This window comes from Rattus norvegicus, chromosome 15 (genome assembly GCF_036323735.1).
Source record: "Rattus norvegicus strain BN/NHsdMcwi chromosome 15, GRCr8, whole genome shotgun sequence".
NCBI classification, from domain to species: Eukaryota; Metazoa; Chordata; class Mammalia; order Rodentia; family Muridae; genus Rattus; species Rattus norvegicus.
This window is the reverse complement of record NC_086033.1, coordinates 57,976,315-57,990,142: the sequence shown is the minus strand read 5'-3', so window position 1 is coordinate 57,990,142 and position 13,828 is coordinate 57,976,315. Positions and strand designations below refer to the sequence as shown.

Here is a 13,828-nt window from a genome sequence, read left to right as displayed (position 1 = left end):
TTTTCTGTGACTTAAAAAGGTGTGTGTGTGTGTGTGTGTGTGTGTGTGTGTGTGTAAGAGAGACTGCAGGTACCTACAGAGCCAGGAGTCAGGTTCCCTGAGGTTGGGGTTACAGGTGCTGGGAACTGAACTCGGGTCCTCTAGAAGAGCAGTCAGAACTGCCTAACCACGGAGCCAGCTCGGTAACGCATTCCTAGGTGTGGTGGCACATACCTTAATCCCAGTACCCTGGAGGCAGAAGCAGATGGACCTCTGTGAGTTCAAGGCCTGCTTGATCTCCCACTATGGAGTTACAGGCCAGCCAAGACTACGTATCATAAAGTAAGACTCTGTATCATAAAAATAAAAAAAAAATAAATAAATGGAAGAAATTTAGAAAAATCTCTATGAATCCCAATCTCCTTGCATTTTTTTTTTAATTTTTTAGTTTTGCTCAGTTTGTCATGTGTGCTCAGAGAGTATCAGGAACACCCCAGACCTTCCCAGTCGGTATGGCCGCAGACGAACGTTCTAGGAGAAGAACTGTTTTGGCCTATGAGATGCGTAGCCGGGCTATGTTGGAAACAGCAGTCAACTCAGGGCTCAGTCATCTGAGCATCCATAGCGATTCTGGCTCTGCTATTGGTCACCAGCCGAGTGACCTTCCCCTCTACCCGCCTCAGTTTCCACATGACTACAGTGGAGATAATCCCTTCACCATGGCTTTGTTGGGAGGATTAACCGTGCCTAGAATAGTCCCTGGCCCTCAGCAGGCTCTGGGTAAGCCCGGCTCTGGATAACTGGCTGCAAGGCCTCCCTGCATTGGCTGGCCGCAAAGAATGTAGTTTAGTGCTGGTGAGAGGCCGAAATGAATCGCTTTTGTTTTCCCCAGGCGGACAAAAGAGGTCCCCCGGCTCTTTCTGGGTGTGAAGGAGCCAAGGCAGAGCGAGTTCTAAGAGCCCCCTTTGTCCTGACAGAGGCCTGGTTTGTCAGACACAATGCTGCTCTGGCTGCGCTGGAAGCCTGTGCGGCTGTGACAAATCTGTTTGGGTTGGAGTGGCACCAGGTCACCGCTGCGATGTGTCCAAGCTCCCGCGCTGCCAGGCCTGGCGCACTCACGGCCCTGAATTCATTCAGGGCTGCCTTAAGCATGGGGCACTTTGAAACTTGGGGCTTCAAAGTCAGAGTCAGCAATTCCTTTTGATGACCTTGCCCTGCTTCTGGCAGAGGTGTCCTGGGGCCTCTGGCCTGCCAGTGGGTAGAGTGGCTCGGCGAGCAAGCGGTCCCTGTCGGAAGAGCAGGACTCTGTTGTGGGAAGTGGTTCTAGGCTGGGGAAACCCACCGGTTATGCACTTCTGCCATGAGAGAGAAGCAGAGTGGAGCTTGCAACAGAATCTAATAGACGAATTCATTATGAACTGCCACTCACACTGTCTAGCTCCCTCCGTGTGCCGGCTGACCCCTGGCAGGATGCCCGGCCCTTCAGCCTATGGCTGTGTGACAGGCCTGGCCCCTGAATTCAGGCTCCACTAGAATTTGTTCCCTACCACAGTCAGACTGCTCAAACAGGGCTCCTTTCACCAGAAGAGAGTGTACCATCTTGAGAGCAAAACTACACATCTCCAAAGTTTTATGTCAACTCATAGGGTAGCTAACATTTCTTAAATTCATTTTTATTTGTGATACAAGCATATACTATAAAGCTCACCACCCCATGCATTTTCTTTTCTCGTTTTCTTTTTTGTTGGTTTCTTTAAGATAGGGTCTAACCCAGACTGGAATTTACCATGTACTCCAGGCTGGCTTACTTGTGCTGGGATGACCATGGCTGGCTTCATCCTGACCACTTTCCAGGAGTTTAGTACATTTCCATTGTACACTCCCTAGAGCTCTGCTTCCCCAGACTGAAATCCTGTACTCAGTAAAGGGTAACTCCCTTTCTCCAGCCCCTGGAAACCTTTCTACTGTCTGTCTGTATTAATCTGGGCAGGTCACCAGGGTAGAATCATGTAGTGTATCATATTTCATCCCTGTTGGACCTGTCACAATTTCCTTCTTCCTTAAGGCTAAGACATAAATGGATGTGATTGTGTGTTCTCTCTCTCTCTCTCTCTCTCTCTCTCTCTCTCTCTCTCTCTCTCTCGTTTTCACTTTACTATAAAGGTGTTTTGCCTGTAGATAAATCTGTGTACCACATATATGCCCGGGACCCAGAAAGGCCAGAAGAGGGATTCAAATCTCCTAGAACTAGAGTTAACAAATGGTTGTGAGCAACCCCATGTTGATGCTGGGAACTGAACTTAGGTCTTTTGAAAAAGCAGCAAGTGCATTTAACTGCTGAGCGGCCTCTCCAGACCCCTTTTCAGTGAACGCTTAAACCTTGGTATAATCACCCAAGAACCTCAGACACACGCTCAGAGACCAGCACTCTGGATGACAGACGGCCCATCTAACGATACACGCGGTGCTTCTCAGCCTGTCAATAAATCAGATGTGGTTGGCCTGGTGCTTCCAAAGCACTCCCAGGGCCAGAAGAGTTAGTTGTAGCTGACCAGGAACATTGCTTCATGGCCATTCTGAAGTGTCCCCAGAATCGGCATGTACCGTTCATTACACCGCGTGTGGTCACCAGAATTTAGATCTCTGGCTGGCTGACCACCCTTTGAGCACTCAGGTTGCCGGAGCTACAAAGAATGAATGCCTACTTGCCTTTGCCTTGTGGTTTGGGTGATGTGATTGTTAACATAACCTTCCTGTGATCTCCTCAGTTCTACGAGCTGCCTATCTGTCGCTGAGCATCTCTCTTACAACCCCTCAAGCACTGTTCCTTCACCAATGGTGTGAAGGATCGCCACTCTGGGAGTTTTTTACAAACCTCTACATAAACAATTGTTTCACCAGTCTTGTCTTTCCAAAACCATTCAGAAACTAACGTGTCTGTCTGTAAAAGTTTGGTGCGGCTCAAACAAGTATGGCTTTACATTTCAAGGCAAAGGTTTCCTTTTAGAGGGATGTGTATAACTGTGAGAGTTATCCATCTGAAACACAAGACCAGGGCCAGGGAGATGGCTCAGTGGATATAGGCCTGATAACCAGAATTTGGTCCCAGAAACGCTCTTTTAAAACAAACAAACAAACAAATATGGTGCCTCTCATGTGTAAACCCAGCAATCCTTGAGCTGTGCCTAAGGGTAAACCATCGTGGCTGGGAAATGTAATTCTGTGGTACAACGACACAAGTGACTTGTGTGTATGAGAGCCCAGGTTCAATTTCCTAGTAGTAGCAAAAAACAAAATACAATTTTTAAAATATTAAACTTTTTAAAAATAATGCAACCAGTGTTAGATGAGGCGGCATATTCCTGAACAGATCATGCCAAGCCAGCTTAGTTCTCACTTGAGAAGTCTTTATTGACAGAGGCGCCCCTGAAGGTGAGGAGGGGGAAGGGGAACAAGAGAGGGGAAGAGAGAAGGGGAGAGGGGGAGAGAAGGGGAAACGGGAGGGGGGGGGAGTGAGCGCTACGTGCTGGGATCCATGTCTTTTATCTAGGCCATGATGTAGGTAACGCAGGGGGATGCAGAATAACGCATGCGCAGGACGTGCCACGGCAATGGACACAGGAGGGTCGTCATCCCCTTGTGGTCTAGGGATGACGTCATTGCTGGGTTCAGTAACTGACTGTAAACATCTTCTGGCTGGCCGTAGACGGTTCTGATGCTAACAAAGCACACTTCTAATAAGGTGGGAGGCAGAGAGGGAATAGCCTGGAAGCTCTTGGGTCAGCCTGCGTGGGGTACACACATAGCCGGAGGAGCAGGGAAGGAGGCTCTGCCTCAATAAGGAGGGCAAGAACCCATTCTAGAAATTTGTTTTCTGATTCCAGACGCGTGCCACGGTCCACACACTGAATATACGTAAGTAGTATCCAAGAACAGAGCATACAACATAGGTTCCTGTCTTCCTGACATTGTGACCTATTCTCGGGCCAACCAAGAAAAGGCATGCTTGTGACCCAAACAATGTAAAAGCTGGGAAAAGTTTTCACACCACGCTCACCTCAGCACCTTGTCAGGAAGCTCTCTCTGCAGGCGCTGGCTGTGGCCTGGGGCCTCTTTCATGGGGGTCTCATATAGCTGGGGTCACAGATGACACCCTGGTGTGAGCATTCCCCTAAATCTCAGTGTGGCTTGCCATTGCTTTCCCAAGCATAGCATGAAGGATTTATGAGTAACAAAAGCTTCTTATTCATACAAGTTGGGAAACGTATAGGGAAATGAATCCCCTGACTGCCAGAAACTGGCGGGCCACCTCGCTTACAGTCATACAGCCTTCTATTTAAGTAGAGGGGGAAATCTACTAAATCCGAGAAAATCTACTAAATCTATTTTAAGTGACTGTAACGAAACTTCTTTAAACTAAACTGCAGTGATCTGAAGAATTTAGAGGTCGATAAGAAACCAGAGTATTCACACAATCAAAGCAAATAACACACCTGCTCACAGTACTTGGAGCCTTCGAAGCCCAGAGCCCAGGGAATTCTCTACACTCCCACCTCCGGCAATTTCAACTCCAGAAAAGACGGATCTTCTCCAGCGACCAGAAAAGTAATTCTGGGTGCACTTTTCCGGGTTTGATTTTATTTTCAAAATAGCAATTTTCTCCTAATTACAAATGTGTTTGTGCTTCAAATAAAATTTGGGGAAAACAAAAACTCAACAAAGTAAGGTCACTTAAGATTTCAGTTCCCAGAAACGTCGAATTTAAACTCTCTGTTGTGTATATTTCCTGACCAAGCCAGTTCAGTCAGTCAACAGGTTCTCCCGGGCAGGAGGGAGGACAATTAGACAACACTGTAGCATGACCCGAGCCAGTTCTGAGGCTGAAGGCAAGTTTAATTTTTTCCAGTCTGCTTTTATATTATTCCAGATACATACAAAGAATTTGGTCAGTCCTTAATGCATAAGCAGAGTGGGCAAGGAACAAGCAGAGTAAAACTCAGGGCAATAAACAAAATCATCTGTGGTCACCACATCTAGTGGTTTCTCAGAATGATCCAGATACAAGGAATACAATCCTCGGCCATGTTTGCCTTGAGTCTACTTCATTGTCCCAGCCCAATATCAAATTCCTGCCAAATTCCTAGAAGCAGCCCCAAGAGCTCTCCACAATTTCCTTTACAGGAATATTTACAAAATATGGATTAAAAAAATAAACACGAGGGGCTGGGGATTTAGCTCAGTGGTAGAGCGCTTACCTAGGAAGCGCAAGGCCCTGGGTTCAGTCCCCAGCTCCGAAAAAAAAAAAAAAAAAAAGAACCAAAAAAAAAAAAAAAAAAAAAAAAAAAAAACACGAAAGCAAGAGGGTTCCAGTTGGGAAAAGGAATAGCGGTAAAGGGTTGGGGGAGGGAGCAGTGGACAGGGTAACGGGGTGAATACGGTCAAAATGTACGACATCAAGTATGAATGAGTCTACCCCATTATGCATGACTAAAACATGCTAAGAATATATATATATGTATGTATATATATATATATATACACACACACATATATATATATATTTACAAAAAATTGTATGTAAATACATAAGGTCTTAGGTTCATTGATCCATTTCTTTCACTTAGGAACTTAGTCATACAAACAGATAGTCTCTACAATATTTCCTAGCCAGCTGAGATGGCTCATTAGTTAAGAGAATTTGCTGCTTTTCTGGGGACCCAAGTTCAATTCCCAGCATCTTTCCTCACTGGGCAGGTCTAACTCCAGCTCCAGAGGAGCCCAGCACCCTCTTCTGGCTTCTCCAGGCACCTGCACACACGTAGCACACATTCACATAAAACAAAAATTATAAAAATAAATCTTTGAAATGTTTCCTCATGGCTACACAGAACTCTGGCATTTGACTGTGTTGTGATTCCTTGGAACAGGCACAACAGATATCACAATGGGTTTCTTTCATAAACAAAGATTTAATTTTGTCTCCTAAACAATTACCACCTCATACGTACATACGTCAGACGTCAATCTTACACAGTTCACCATTTGATTCTGTTTATTTAAGTGCTGTCACGTCACAAGAACAACACAAATGTAGATAGCAAAACAAAAGGGAGGGAGGGGTGGGGAAATCCAGAAACAAAACAGAAGATGTTCACTAAAGTCAGCCTTTAGGATGGACCAGAGATAAACACACTAGAGAAAAGTCTGCTTATACCAACTCAGAAATCAAAGAGAAGTGGCTAAAATACTTCAATTTCCGTCCTTTTAAGAAAGCACATGCCAGGCTGGAGTGGTGGCTCAGCCGAGAGTGACTGAGCACCAAGCCCCAGGCTCAGTCGCTAGAACTGCGGGAACCAGCCATGGAGAAACTGATCAGGAGGAAGGGGCCATAATAGGAAATGTGCTTTTGGTGAAGAGGAAGATATAAAAGAGAAGGAAGGATGGAGAGAAGACAGAGAAGAGATAAAGAGGAAGTAATGAATAATGGAGAGGAAGGGGAGGAAGAACAAACATGCAGACTAGAAAGACAGAAGGAGCCATCAGTGCTCCGAGACGTTTCTCAGACCTTTGGTATGGAGAACAGTGAGTTACAATGACTCAGCACCGAGGGACAGGCTGCCACCAAGTAGGTGGCAGCAGCAGTGGCTGCAGGGGACACTCCATCACACCCGGATCCCCCTCTCCTCCGGATGCTCTGAGGTCCACCAGGAAATCTCTGCCGCCCTGGAACTGAAGATCTTCCTGCCTCGGTCTCCAGAGAACCAGAGCCGGGGATCCATATTCTAAAAGCTCCATGAGACAGGAAGCTCTTCCCAGAGCTCCCCCACTGTCACCTGGCCCTGGTGAGCCTGGGCCTGAGATGACCCGCTCTATTTCCTGCAATAACAACGTTCTTCTGAGAGGGAAAGTGAGGAGCAGTCCTTGGGTGACACAGCCACAGAGGCCAGTGAGATATCCAAGTGTGTCAGGGCCCACTTTATTTACTTTTTTATTGGTTATTTTATTTACATTTCAAATGTAATCCCCCTTCCTGGTTTCCCCTCCACAAACCACCTATTCCATCCCCCCTTATCTGCTTGGGTGGGGGTGTTCCCCCACCCACCTATCCATTCCCATCTTCCCTCCCTGACATTCCCCTACACTGGGGCATCGAGCCTCCACAGGACCAAGGGCCTCCCCTCCCGCTGATGCCAGATAAGGCCATTCATCCTCTGTTACCGATGCAGCTGAAGCCATGGGTCTCCCCCGTGTGTACTCTCTGGTTGGTGGTTCAGTCCCTGGGAGCTCTGGGGGGGTTAGTTTATATTGTTAGTTTGATTGTTTAGTTGACATTGTTGTTCTTCCTATGGGGTTGCTATCCCCTTCAGCTCCTATAGTCCTTCCCCTAACTCTTCCATTGGAGTCCCTGGGCTCAGTCCGATGGTTGGCTGTGAGTATCTGCATCTCATAAATCTATCATCTATGAGTCAGGTGCTGTCAGAGCATCTCAGAGGACAGCCATACCAGGCTCCTGTCAGCAGCACTTCTCGGTGTCAGCAATAGGGTTTGCTGTCTGCAGATGGGATGGATCTCAGGGCCCACTTTAGAGGACTCCTCATACCCGTCATCTCAGTCTCACTTCCCTCACCTTTGTCTGTGCCCAAGTGTCCTCTGGAGAACTGTCCTCTGTAGGATCATCCTCTGTAGGACCATCCTCTGTAGGACTGTCCTCTGTAAGGCTGGGTTGCTCTTCTTGTCTCTCTCTGGTGCTCAGGGACTTTACCCTTTCTTGTCAACAATTCAGCTCATTTACCTAACAGTTTACCATTTCCCATCATTGGTTCTGTTGTCCCCTTTTTCAGTCCTATTAGACATAGACAATATAAAAATTCTGCTATTTCATTGCCATCTCAAAGGGAAAAAATGTGTGTGTATATGTGCGTGTGCGTGTGCGTGCGTGTGCGTGTGTGTGTGTGTGTGTGTGTGTGTGTGTGTGTACGCTCAGGGCAGCAAGAATGACTTTAAGGAAGAGAAGCAGCAGCACCTCTTCCAAGAGGGGCTGAGGACACCATGCCCAGGCACAGTTCAGCTGAATCACAAAGGAAACACCCCACCACTGCCATGCACACTGTGGGGAAATGTCATTGTATTTGCCTCCAACTAGCAAAACTGGTTAGTGTTTTTAAGTGGCTTCTATCTGGGTACTGGTACAGATAATTCTCTTACATTAGCTCTATGAGCCCCATGCTGTTAGCATCTCCAGTTTCCAAACGAAGAAAGGCATTTTGAAATTATTCAAAATTACAGAGATAATAAGTGTTGGCCACAGACCAGAGAAATGCAGACGGTATAAACACCTGCTGCACAGGCCCGGTGGCCTGAGCCCGATCAGCAGACCAGGTAAGGTAAGACACATCTATAATCTTTGCACTCTGACATCAAGGTGGGAATGAGACAGGAATCATTGGAAGCTGGAAGTGCATGGCAGAGCAGTAACGAGAGACCTTGTCTCAATGAGATGGAAGGAAATTAGTACTTCCCAGAAGTTGCAAGTTGTCCTCTGACCTCCACAGACATACCGTGGCATGTGTTCTCTCTCTCTCTCTCTCTCTCTCTCTCTCTCTCTCTCTCTCTCTCTCTCTCCCCTTCCCTCCCTCCCTCTCTCCCCTCCCTTCCTCCCTCCCCCCTCTCTCTTTCTCTCTTTCATTAATCATAAATAAACAAACCATTTTTTTTTACGACATCAAGACTTAAACTCTACTCTTTATGATACTGAACTCATGCCCCTGGGAAGTATTTGTAGTGTGGCAACATAAAATACACATTTGGTATTATGTTTAACCTTAATTAGCCATCTTCATTTTCCTACACTTCCTGATCACGTCATTCCCTCTAATATGTGTGTGTGTGTGTCTGTATATGTGTGTCTATGTGCGTGTGTGTGTGTGTCTGTGTGTGTCTATGTGTATGTGTGTGTGTCTGTATATGTGTGTCTATGTGTGTGTGTGCGTGTGTGTGTGCGTGTGTGTGTGCGTGTGTGTGTCTGTGTGTCTGTGTGTGTCTATGTGTGTGTGTGTGTGCATGTATGTGTGTGTGTGTGCGTGTACGAGATGGAGCACTTCACTTCTTACTTTCCTCATAGGACTGTTTGCTTTCTTCCCTTTGTTGCTTGCTTGTTCCCTCCCGTTCAAGAGTCATGTTCCTGGCAGGATGACCACAGTGTAGTTTTAGTGTTATTTATAGATAATGTAACTCAATCCAAATACTACCTCACAGTTGGTTCTGAGTAATTTAGCAGATTAGAAGGGCCTTGGTTTCATCTCTGAAATGCAACAGATTAATGACAAAGAATAAGTAATGATTTCTTTGTGTATTGTTTGTAACAAAAAAAAATGGCTTTTATCTGTGAGTAATTTATTTGTGGTCCATGCTGGGATGAATCAGAAATAAAACTTTGTTGGTACTCTGGTTTTAATAATTTCTTCAGTTCTTCCTTAATGTCTTATAAATATAAAACAACTTGAGTCTCTTCTTATTATGCTAACACCTCTTCCCAGAATTCACATTTTCAGATATTAATATTCTGAAGTAGCATGGGAGGTATGTCTGACATGGGACCAATTAACCAAGACTGCAGGTCACTGTTTGTTGTGGAACTTTGGGGGGGGTGGGGTGGGACAGGAATGAAAATTTGTTCATTTCCAGAGAGGGTATCAACAACAGACCAAAGAAACAATTCCATCCATCTATGAGTTTATTGTGCTTACTTACAAGAGCAGGGGTGGAGGTTCCTTCCAGGAGAATGAATGACTCAAAGCATCCTTGGAACTCTTGAACTGCCAACAGCTGAGCAGAGTGTCTCTTCTCCCAGCAATCGTTCACTGCTTTAACAATCTTGGAGAGAGGCCTTGGGAAGTTTGTAAGTTTCATGTTCTTCCTGAACCTTGTAAGTTTTCCTAGCTGTTGTTGTAAAAATATAAAAAAATTTTAAAAGTATTGGTGTCTTTTACCTCACTAGGTCCAGCACCATGGTGCGCCAAGATATCTGCTAGATATTTTTGTGGAAACACATCCCAACTCCACAGCGGCCCAGACCAGTTGCCCCATTCTCCATTACACTTAAATCTACACATTAAAGAACACACAACGCAATAATATTTGACCCAATTGATAAGATATAATTGTCCACTTAAACATACAAAGCCCAGTACCTTCCATCCCTTAAGAACATCGATAACAACCAGTAAATACACAGAGCACAATCTTTTTTTTTTTTCTTGGTTCTTTTTTTCGGAGCTGGGGACCGAACCCAGGGCCTTGCGCTTCCTAGACAGAGCACAATCTTAACATCAGCCTCCATTGTCCTGCCTCAGCTTCTCCCTCTCTCCCTCTCCTCTCCTCCTCTTCCTTCAAACTTTTCTCCCACCCATCCTTCCTTCTCCTCCAATGACAGGCCTTCTTCTATCTTGTACCTGCTCCTCACCTTTATTTTACAAATACAATGGGGAAAGGGTTCTGATCAAGTCACCTGATTCCCGAGTATGTGATTAGGCAGCTGTCCTTGGGGCAGTGGAATTAGCATCAAAATACAGATAACTTCAGGGCAAACCACAACACCTAGCTTTCTGGGTGGGAGCTCCCTTCCTTTTTTTTCCAGTAGTAAATGCTTCAGAGGGGGAAAAAGATTCAGAGAATCAAAACAAAACCAAAACCAAAAAAAACAAAAAACAAAACAAAACAAAACAAAACTACACAGCACCGAATCACAGCAATGTCCCTAGGTATCTATCTTGGTTTCTTTTCCTGTTGCTGTGACAAAAATCCTTGGCAGAAATCAACTTAAGGGGGAAGGGGTTTATTTCAGCTCTAAGTTCCGAGTTACAGAGAGAAAGTCTTGGCCTGAGACAGCTGGTCAAGAAACAAAAAGCAAAGGCTGAGTGGTTGCTGCTCAGCCCCTTAAGTCCTGGGCCCAGACCAAGAAATGGCTCCACCCACATTCACAATGGGTCTTCCCCACACCAATTAACTCAGTTAAGAGAATCTGTCACTGGCAGACTCAAAGGCCTTCTTCCATGTGATCCTAGATTGGAGCATTGTGTATCTCACTCAGTCAAGGTGGACAAAACTGGAGATGATAAATGTGGAGAGAAAAGATAAAAACACACAGAACAAGAAGGAGAAATAAAAAGAAAGAGGAAACACAAGAAACAAGGTCAAGAGAGGCTCATGTAGTGTGAGGAGGGGCATCCAAGGTGCTCCCAGCCACGTCTGGGATTCTCATCAAAGTCTCGGGTGTCAGGACAGGGGTTCACTGTTCACCTCAGCCACAACATGGCTTCCCAGGTATATTCAATCTTGGAATAGACCGGTATATCACATCGAGTATTTTTTAAGTATTCTTATTTGGTCCACTCACATAGAGAGGTCAGAGGATAACTCTGTGTAGTCAGTTCTCTCCTACTTTTAGGTGGGTTCTGGGAATAGAACTCAGGACACCAGACTTGCTTGGGAAGCTTCTTTATCCTCTGACCGCCTCTCCAGCTCCCACAAGTGTTTTGCCGATCGCCCTATCTACAGACAGAGCTTGGCTTCCCCGCACCCGGGGCTTCCCAGGCTCTTCTGTTTCCTGTACATTCTGCACATCTTATGCTCAAATTAAAGTTACTTTCCTGGGCTTGGTTACATTTGAGTATGTGACCCCAGCTTACACTGTGTGTCCTACACTCTGCATCATGCTATGTGTGTATCCACTTCAAGTTGCAGAAAACCAAGATGTCACCGAAAGCCGGAGCTCTCTGGACATCACTGCTGCTTCACCCAACCACGGCTGCCCGGGGAACCAGAGCTGTTTTTGCTGAACACATCAGGGCCTGTCCTAAAACCTTTATATGCACTTACTCATTTGCTCCTAAGTCACAAGTAGGCCAGATGGGGAAACTGAGGCACACAACAGTTAGCTTATCTAATTAGCATACATGGAGACCTGAGGACTCTGACTGTGTTTGACTTGTATATATAACAACCATCCCAGGGGCTGGAGAGAAAGCTCAGCAGTTAAGAGCACTGACTGCTCTTCTAGAGGTCCTGAGTTCAATTCCCAGCAACCACATGGTGGCTCACAACCATCTGTAAAGAGATCTGATGCCCTCTTTTGGTGTGTCTGACGATAGCTACAGTGTACTCATAAATAAAATAAATACATATATCTTAAAAAAAAAAAAAACAACCATCCCTAGAGACAGTTCAACCCTCAACTGTGCATGTCTATTGAGATAATTAAATTGGAGAAGACAACACTGAGGCCTCTCGACTCCGAGCTCTATTCCTGAGTTTCTCTTAAGTCTCTTTTCTGCATGAGAGGGCACAGCAGGCAGATGTTTTAGTCTAGGTCCCTGTGTAAAGCATGAATAGACCACATGTGTCCATTGGCTATCCAGAGGCATCTCATATTTATGTCTTTCTTCCCCAGTTGCCAGCCAGGGCTCTTTTCAGCTCTTCTGAGACAGGTTAGGGAAAGGGATGGGCAGGATCTCAGAGCACACCTGCATGTCCACACAATAGCTTACCTTTCTGAAGGCTCGCACTGTGCTAGGCTTTTCCTGTGATGCCTTTTGGCACTGCAGGAATGAAACACACTGGGTATTAACTATTTCCTTAGAGATTCTAAAAGTTTGCAATATAAAAGCACTTGGACTTGCTTTTGAATGCCAAGTATTTAAAGTCCCCAAACATAATGACTTATTAATAAAGCTCCCCGTGGCTCATAAATCAATGTTACGAACAAATCCTACTTAATCAGGGAATATAATCTGATTAACTAGAATAGAACAGGCATCTGAGATCTCCAGCAATTTGCTGAGCTTGCACTACAGTGTGTGAAGTGCACCACCAGCACCCACACCTTCTGCAGGGCATAGCTGGCTCCTTCACTCACTGACCATTGTCAACAACCCCACCAGGGGCCGTTTGTTCTGACAGGGAGCAGGTTTCTTTGCCTTCTGTGTCTTGAAGTCACTAAGACACTCAGCGTCCTTTGAGCCCTCTGAGGCCATGCTGGCAGGCAAGGACAGTGAGCTGGAATGGAGGGTCAGGAACCAGGGCCACCCCCTCTTAAGCCATCATGGGGGCTGGGTTGGGGGTGGAGGAGGGTGGGGAGGGATGTCTCTGTTCTCCGGATTGTGCAAGAGGATCTTCCAAGTCCTTGGCAATCGGCTTGCAAGTCAGGGGGCCTCTCCCTGTCTCCCCAGACCTGGTGTCTGCTGATCACCTTTCCTAGGCAGTGTTTACACACACACACACACACACACACACACACACATCAAATGAACAAACAAACCTCAACCCTCCCCAAATTCAAGGCCTCTTCCTCTCACTATGGCATTTCCCTGGTTCCCTTGCTTTTACCCTTCAGGTAGCCAGGAACACTGCACTCATATCTCTGTTCCCCATGCTTCTCAGTCTTCTTCCCCAGAACAGGGCCTGGTGGGGTCAGTGAGGAAGAGACTGGTGTTCTATTCTTTCTGGGGCCTGTCTCCTCTGATTCTTCTAAATCCAGGCCAGATCCCACCTTTGGGTCTCGTTCTCTGACAAAGTGGCCCAAGGATTTGGTATTCTGTCTAAGCTCCACCCCCACAGCTACCTGGGAACAGTTGGGTATGCTCCGCCCAACAGTTGCCTAGCAACAGCCAGCTTGCTTGACTATATAAGGGGCTGCTTGCCCCTCCTCCTCCTCTTACTTCCTCTTACCCCCTTGCTCTTTGTTCTTCTCTGTCCTTGCCCCCATCCCCCCTCCACGTGCCCATGGCCGGCCTTTCCTCTCCTCTCCTCTTCCTCTCTCATTAAGCCTCTCCAGGTGGAACCATGTTGTCTG

The 13,828-nt window shown here is 46.2% G+C and overlaps 1 protein-coding gene and 1 long non-coding RNA gene across 2 annotated transcripts in view; one reads left to right on the top strand and one right to left on the bottom strand.

The window, feature by feature from the left end:
• Positions 1 to 13,828, top strand: part of LOC134482155 (uncharacterized) — a 175,220-nt gene that overhangs the window by 66,571 nt on the left and 94,821 nt on the right. The gene's annotated exons all lie outside the window — the stretch shown is intronic.
• LOC120097109 (uncharacterized) lies at positions 9,695 to 13,659 on the bottom strand. The gene is made up of 3 exons (XR_005494355.2): positions 13,363 to 13,659; positions 12,525 to 12,575; positions 9,695 to 9,918 (listed from the first exon to the last, which is right to left on the bottom strand). It is a non-coding gene; the product is annotated as an uncharacterized LOC120097109 (long non-coding RNA).